This window comes from Amblyomma maculatum, chromosome 3 (assembly GCF_055883805.1).
Source record: "Amblyomma maculatum isolate TAMU_Amacu chromosome 3, ASM5588380v1, whole genome shotgun sequence".
NCBI lineage: Eukaryota > Metazoa > Arthropoda > Arachnida > Ixodida > Ixodidae > Amblyomma > Amblyomma maculatum.
The window spans coordinates 177,698,351-177,707,154 of record NC_139346.1 but is presented as its reverse complement, the minus strand read 5'-3'; positions in this window follow the sequence as shown (position 1 = coordinate 177,707,154).

Sequence of the window (8,804 nt, the reverse complement as noted above, 5' to 3'; positions counted from 1 at the left end):
TATATATATATATATATATATATATATATATATATATATATATATATATATATATATCCAACGTTGAGAGTCCCTCGACGAATTCACCGAAGAGTCGAAGACCAATTTGATGAATGCATTTGTAAATATTTATTCAGTTGTTCTTAAACGTATGTAACCCTTCTCTAAGCTGTGCGCCCGACATTTATTTATATGCGGTGTGTTTTTCGTTCAAGATATAGCACTATATATATAAGTCCAGATTTCGAGGAATCATGAGTGCCTGAACAAGAGTATATACATATGTATTCCGCCCCGCCGGGGTGGCGCAGTGGTTACGGCGCTCGACTACTGTTCCCAAAGACGCGGGATCGAATCTCGGCCTCGGCGGCCGCTTTTCGATGGAGGCGGAAAGCAAGGCACCCGTGTGCTGTGCGATGCTAGTGCACTTTAAAGAACCCCAGGTGGTCAAAATTTCCGGAGTCCGCCACTACGGCGTCTCTTATAGCCTGAGTCGCCTTGGGACGTTAAACCCCACAAACCAAACCTAACATATGTATGCCGTGCTCAGTCGGAGGGACTGCAGCTGTCTCTCAGCTTACACAATGTTAGTCAAAAGCCTCCATGTAGTATATATGACAAGTATAACGTTATAAAAATGGTGCGTAGAGTCCAAGTTATAATATTACATTGTCACAGAATTACACACGTGTGCCTTATAGCCTTAATTCCATACAACATGTATGCTTGAGTGTCAAGCTATATAGTACTCAAATTTCCTGAACGCCGTAATATATTTGTTTGGGCAAGGGCTTCTTGCTTATACAGACTAAAGATTATATAATATCTTTTATTTAAATAGAAATGCGCACTGTGCATTGTACAGTTATTAATTATTTTAAAAGAAGAACTATAGTTACACTTTCTGCATACAAAGTGTTATCCCTGTCATGCTGCACGCTTTCACGTTACAAAAACCGTGTGCACCAGTCCCGAGGCTCAATTAATGGTTACAAGGCTCGATTGCTGAATCGAAAAAGGCGAGCATAAACTCATCCGCGGTGGCCGATTTTCGATGGAGGCGTAAGTGAGGTGCCCTTTTGCACAGTCAGCTGACTACAGCCCTTTTTGTCATTTTTGTCCCTATAGGGACAAAAAGTTACGGGACAGGAGTTATGAAAAAATATTTATTTCTGCGTGACTGGGTAAATACAGTGAATGAAATACCCTGAATTACGAGGAGATATGCATGTCCCATTCAGGAACAAAATATCACAAGAAATACTAGCGAGGCAAATAAGAAATAAATGTTTTTCTGCGCAAACTTTTATCCCTCACTGTACATGCGATCTGAGTGCACGTTGAAGAACGTCAGGTTTCAGAAATTTTCAGAGTCCTATATAAGCCAGAGTATCTTTAGGATGTTAAAGAAGAATCAAACCAAACATGAGCTAAAATAATGTATTTAACTGAAATGACCTGTTAGGTGTGCTAGGTCTAACAGTGGACAACACGTACTATAATGAGCTTACCGACGTTTGTTCTTGATCGGCTGCCTTAAAAACAAACCCTTTTCAACACTTAGGAGCTGTGCGTCGTGCCCGTTAGCTGCGTTTAATCCCACTGCGTCATGAAATCATGAATTCTAAAGAATTGTTCTATAGAAGAGTTAAACAGTCTTTTCTTCGTTCTCGAGTCCGAGGATCAAGCGAAAACTGGAAACTTGATAATCGAGTGGATGGGGTCTGCCCCATGCCCATGCATGTACACGCATGCACAGCCACTCCTCACGCGTCATCCATCGAAGCTCTCTCAACCTTCTAGGTATGGGAGCGTTAGGGTTCTTTTTTTTTTTTTTTTTGTTTTTATTGTGAGAAGGGGCGAATTGTTCTCGGAACCAAGACGGTCGGGTACGTCACGGCCTTGTGCGAAGCTTTTCAGCACCACTTCATTTCGTCCACCGGGAGGGATTTGCTCTTTGTTGTGGTGCGCTCCTTCGCTCGACTCTTTCTTCCCTCTTATCTTTCCCGCTGTGATTCCAGAAAGAAAGCAGTTGCTTGTGTGGCTGTTTAGTTTAGGACTGTAGTAACTATGCAGCGCCCTGCTGGCGGTAAAAGGAAACCAAAATTTTGGATATGCGCTTTTTCTTTTGCGTATACAGCGTTCAATTATATACCGCAGCTAAAGGTTCTATAACTGATTTTTTTTTTCTTTCGATGTTCGGGTTCGGTGTTAGAAAACCCTCGCAAAGATTCTGAGCGCTAATTTAATTAAGGATGTTAATTTTTCTAATTTACTAAATAATGACTTAAGACCAAAATGGGAATTGGAAAGTTGGAGAGCACCTTCAGAAACCCCAATTCCATCAATTGCGATAAAGAAAGCGACACGCGTATCTTTTTTTCATAGCTCAAAAGAAAGCCCGCGAAATACAAATCAACATCATCATCATGTGACTCGACTCGGATTCGCGCTCACACCTTCATTTGCTGGTAGTTCATCGCCATCCACCTGTAGTGACGTAGCTGCTGGAGTGGGGGTGCGCAGACCTTGTTAAGATCTGGGTGGTGACGGGCGAGCTCGCTATAACCATCGCTTACATGTCAGCCTGCCGCTGCAACGGGATCTTCGAGTGACGGTCGCAGGTGATTTTGTTCGCTGAAATCACGACCGAGAGCACCACAATCGTGGCGCTCAAATGCTCTAGTCACGTGATTTTATTTGTATTTCGCGGGCTTTCTTTTCAGGCTGGAAAAAAGAATACACCTGCAGACTTTATTGATCTCAATTAATGGAATGGAGGTTTCTGTAGGTGCTCTCCAACTTTCCAATTCACATTCATGGTCTAAAGTCAATATTTAGTAAATTAGAAAAATTGACATACTTAGCTAATTAGGTAAGTGCAGAACATAAAATTGCCTGTGGTGTGCAAGCACTTAATATGAAACATGGGTTTCCTGGCCTACCTCAAATATTTTATTTTTTAACCCTTGATTCAAGTTAGCTGGGACACCCGGTATATATATATATATATATATATATATATATATATATATATATATATATATATATATTTGGGTACGCTGGTTGACGGTTTTAATGCTATCACCCCCCCCCCCCCCCCCCTTACCCCCACATATTTGACCAGGGCTATTGAGAATATATTCATTCGAAATTGCTCCGAGCATTTAATTGCATTGCGTGCTTGTGGCATTTTCTCTGTAAATAACAGAAAAATCGATTGTCACGCTGAACTGCAATTGTTCAGAGCATGTATGCGGCGAGTATGTTTTCCACGCACGGCAAAAAATATATACCCTTACTGCAGACATGGCACGGGCTGCAGCTTGCACCGTCATGCCAGAATTATCCTGGGCAGATGAAGGCTGCGCGGTGGAGTCAGCTTTCAGTGTTGGAATAAATGCGCATATTGTGTGCATGCGCGTGGTGCAAGCCGCGGCGGCCTATTTCGTTTAGGACGAAACTTGAGCTTTCTGGGTATTCGGACACGTGGTGTTTCCCTTGCTCGCTCGCAAAGTAATCAAATGCTTTTATATTTGTTTTAGTTTAAATTCTGCGGACAGAGTTCCAGGGCACTGGCGAATTAAGCTGCTGTGGAATATATATGATGAGGGGGAGTAACTTGGAATCAGCAGCTGGCGTTGAAATTTCACTTAACCTGCTGCATGGGTTCTTGGCTTGCTAAACGGCGTCAAGACGGGAGATGAATGATCTGCGTCGCACCTAATTATGCATGCTCGAACACATCGCTCGACGACAAGCGCTCTCTTTATCGAGCGGCAGTAATTTTAAATGCGCCGCAGAAGCAGGGGCAGCATCGAGAAAATTTATTCGCCCATCAAGCATTCACATTGATGAAGTATAATAAAGTTTCTTTCTGAAGATACCGTGCTTAATCTGAAAAATATTTCGAGACTCAGAGAACGTACGAAAGGACCGTTAGTAAGCAGCCTGCTGAGTGCCGGTCATGGAACAAAAGACTGGGTCGCTACTCATGGCCACGAGTTTGCCTGCTTAACGGTTCCCTTTATGAGAGAGGCTTTATATCAGCCGATAAAAAAAATGAATGCTTCCACCTCTCTACCTGAGAGGCATGAGAAAAAAGCATGGCAAGACAGCTTGTCCCCCTCTGGCTGTGAAGAAGTGTTCATAATTGCACTGCCACCCCGTGCCCTCCTTCCAACAAAGTTAGCCACTCTCCTCTACACCTGGAGACGACCTCATTGGCCAGGATGGAGAAAACGGAGGGAGGTTTCTTAGGTAAGCCTAGCTCACGTCGACCTTGCGTTGGGCACTCAGATGTATTCAAGATGTAAAACTACGCGCATATTGCTGTCTCACTCTAAAGGAGACGAAAGTCTGGGTGCGGCTTCTTATATGCAGCGATAGAAAAGCGATCACCTCCATGTTTTGCGGGCCACGGGTGTGCTGCTCTGACTGCGCTCGGCAGCTAAAGCGAGAACCGCTGTCTAGACACTTTGCAGTCTGCATGCTAGCCGGAGCGTATACCGTATCAGCAAAGCGGCTGACGAGGCGAAGCGGAATTACTTTGCGCGGCGTTTAGCGCGCTTTCCGTCTCGTGCGTTGGGTGTGTAACGATTTGCCGCCTCTCCACTGCCGTGGCCAACAGCGGCGTAATAAAATACACGCACACAGATAGTACTGCGCCCCGGCGCGACGCCCAAAGAACGGATGGAGAGTCGACATGCCGCTGGCGGGCGACAAATTTGGGCGCCACGCCGACCGCCTCCGGCGAGAGAAAGAGCGCGCTCATTATGCACGGCCTGGGGGGACGCTCCGGGCGAGTCCCGCCCCCAGAGGAGCTATTGGATGGAGGTTCTACTCCCCCGCGAGGCCGAAATGGGTCTCACGACCGGTTGCCACGGCAACGAGACGGATTCACCTGGAGGGCACGTAGCCGAGTTGACGGAAAAGTTTCTCGTGCGGCCCCCCTTCCACGTATGGGGCGACCCGTACGTGCTCGAAATCCGTAAGCGCACACTGTTGTCCATCCAAACGGACCGACGTCAATTCCTGAGCACATTGTGAACAGCATGCACCAAGGGGTTACACGTTACCCTCAAATGTTCTCTCGTCGAGGAGACGTGAAAGAATGCCAGCTCAAGAGGTCAGGTTGAAGTGAAAAGCTAGAATTTTGATAGTACGCGTGTGAATCTCGACCGTCATCACCGGCACTCACCTCTTCTCAAAACGTGGAGGCGAAAAGGGTTTCCACCTTTTGAGGGTCATTTGTGTTTTCGGTCCAGATGAGATATAACATCCCCCAGAAGAGTGCATTCAGATCTTTTTTTCAGTGGTAAATAATGCTTGCCGCTTATTTTCAAGGATGTGCAAAATTTTGTGCCAACTGTCATAATTTATGGTTTGGTTTGGCTTGTATGGGGGTTTTACGTCCCAAAGCGACTCAGGCTGTGAGAGACGCCGTAGTGGAAGACTCCGGAAATTTCGACCACCTGAGGCCCAATCGGGTTCCTTGCTTTTCACCTCCATCGAAAAGTGACAGGGATTCGATCCAGCTGCATCCTTGGGCACAGTAGTCGAGCGCATTGACAACTGCATCATCACTGCGAGGTGTCATAATTTATGAAATAGGAATATCGGAATTCATGTATATTTGAAATGGGAACGTTCATTATATGTGAAAACTGAAATAAAGTTCACGTTACTCCTGGCGCCAAAATATTCCTCGTTGAAAGTGGAGGACGATAAGCTACAAAGCTAGCGATTTCCTGAAATGTTACTTTGTTCGCTGTAAGACATAAAAGAACAACTGCCTTTGCTTCGTGAACGATGCGAAATGCGCCGAGAACAAATAACGCACCACCACGGCACTAAAATGTTTACGAGTTCGCTTTGCACACAGCTGCAGAGGGCTTTAAATTGCTGGACAATGCGGCGAGCCATGTAACGGAAAATTATAGGTTGACTGGTTTACGGTGTTTAACGTGTGCCAAAGCAACTCAGGCTAGATGGTCGCCATAATGGAGGGCTCCGGGTAACTCGATCGAAGTTCTCAACCGCAGGGGTTTGTCAGTCTGATGGCGATGAACGCTTTGGTAGTCGAATTACTTGCAAGCCCTGGTACAGATATAGTTCAAGGAACTTCATATAGGAAGAGGGAAGGAAGCCGTCGAACAGTTTGAATGTTATCAGATATATATCAAGGCGGTTCACAGACACACAGTAAGGACGTCGCTATATATCGGCTCCCCAACGTGGTGGTGCTGTTGTAGGGGGCTTCACTTCTGTGCATGAGGGTGCGGGATCGAATCCCGACCGAGCAAAAGGGGAAAAACAAGGCGCCCGTGTGCAGTGCGATGTCAGTGCATGTTAAATAACCCCTGATGGTAGAAATTTCCGGAGACCCCCACTACGGCCTCTCTCATAGCCTGAGTCGCTTTGAGACGTTAAAACTGAACTATAGCTTCAGGGGGACCCTTAGCAAAAGTCTGAAAGTAAGATTTTTGTTGCCCAGCGGAAAACCCCTTTACGATGGCGGCAAACTCCTTCGCAAAAAAATTGCAGTAAGCATCTCGCACAGCGAAAAACCTCTTTAGAACGACGGCGAAGCCTGCTTTGGAGGCAGAAATCGTGTGCAATGCAAGATAAATTTATTTTTCGACAATAACGCTGCGTCCATTTGCTGCAGACCTCTTCCTTTGCTTCGTAGTTACCATTCACAGCCTCTCCGCTTTGCAGTCGAGAAAGTATATGTATATAGAGCTTATTAGGAAAACATAGACCTTATGCAAGAGTGCTGCTAGCTATCTACCGGAGAAACCAAAACGAGCAAGCGGCGCCATATCTGGGGATTGCGGTCGCGGCCTGGCGCGGAACGCATGAGCTGCTTTCTCGGTTTGGCGATCCTTTTATTTTAAGGTTTAGGAGAGAAATTATATGACCAGCAAGGGATCAGTGGACCTTTCTGTGCTGTACACGTTTCCGAGCGGCATTGCAGGTACAGCCTTTGTCAAAAGTGTATAGCCCGGGGGGTGGTCTGCTTTTAAGCCATGTAGCGGCGCTGATTTAGCATTAGTGGAGGTCCTTCCCATTGGAGAGGGTAGGGCAAAAAATCTTCTTACCATAAAGATAATATGAAACAATAGAAATCCATTACAAGCCGCACGAAGTGACTCAGAACTAGACCCCTTGGGCTCTACACTTTTGACAAAGACTGTACCTATTATGCGTCGAAAACGCTATCGGGGAGGCGCCGCGCGGCAGCGAAGGAATTCACAATGGTGTTGTATATGTTGAAGACGAGGAAATGCACTATAGGCAAGAATATGTTGTCGGTTTGAAATGTCAGACTCACACTGTCCTTCAATCGTTGGCGTCTGTTCGTTTCTCTTTGTTTGCGTCGACGACCATATTGGTTCAGGTATGTTCCGCGCCTGCGCATTGCATTGACAGCGCCATATCACACACTCGATTACGAGTACACCTTGCTATCTAGCTGATTGCTATAGTGTGTTTAAGGCTGACCAAAAACCTTGTGTTGCTGAGCCATGAGGATGCAAGCTCAACTATACGGCCGCAGCGGCCGTTTTTTTTTCCGAGGAGTGAAAAACTAAAACGCACGTGTGTCGCGATTTGGGTCCATATTAAAGATCCTCCGGGCCTCAAAATTAATCCGCAGCCCTCTACTACTGCATGCTTCACAGCCTTTGTGTAAATTGAGGAGCTAAAAAAAAAAAAAGAAAAGACTAGCCCAGGTGGTAGTTTGCATTGCTGTGTGCATTTCGATGCCACGATAGCAGGTGATCGGCAGAGTGAATTGGCTTAACCATACAGTATAGATGATGCACTGTGAGGTTCGATCTTCGCAGAATACGCTGGAAGACCGAACAGCCGACCGCGAGCGGTGATATACGGATTTACGCGGCCTATACTATATACGTACGTCGGGCTAGCTGAAGGTATCGGGTCTGTTCGCCTGTGGGACTTCACAAACCTATAGGAATGTGTAAGGCTTGCATAAGATATATAACTGAGCTTTGAGAATAAAAAATGAACACATGAATACAAAGCACCAGGCGCAAAAACTATTGTACAACGTGAGAAAATATCTGACTGACGCACGTATACGTACGCCGTAACTGCTGCCATATCACGTGGTGCTCGTTGGCAAATTACAGGATGTATAAGCAAACAGCTCATTTTTGGCCTTTTCCAAAACTTCTGCGATTTAATTATTACCTTTTTTTTTTTAGCAGTTTACCGCTCTATTTTATAAATTAGACTCGTCGAGGCCTTTTCAACAATTTACAGCTCGACGATATAGCCTAAACTTAATCACATTTAACTAATTAACAGTTATGAACTAAGAACTACAATTACTGCAGTGCAGTGATTGTAGTTGATATAAACTGTCCAGCGATATATGGCTTGATGTTGTAGCGTGAAGCTCAATGTTGTTATGATTGACTAATTAACAGTAATTAGTTAATATATGTAATCAGCTCAGTGCAATTAATTTTACTCGGCATAGGCTATCCAACAATATATGACTTAATGAAGTAGCATAAATTTCAACCTTGCTCTTGTCGCATGATAGTCTTAGTTGCTTATGCGCCATAAAAACCAACAAAACACAACACAGCACTCAACTTAATCCCAATTAACTAATTAACGGCTGTTGATTGAAACCTGAAATATTTAAAGTGGAAATATACTCGACATAAGTTAACCAACTATATATCACTAGTAGCTATTATGCTAAAGCTAAGCTACACAGCCACTGCAGACACATGCATTCTGTTTACACATTCCATACATGGCGC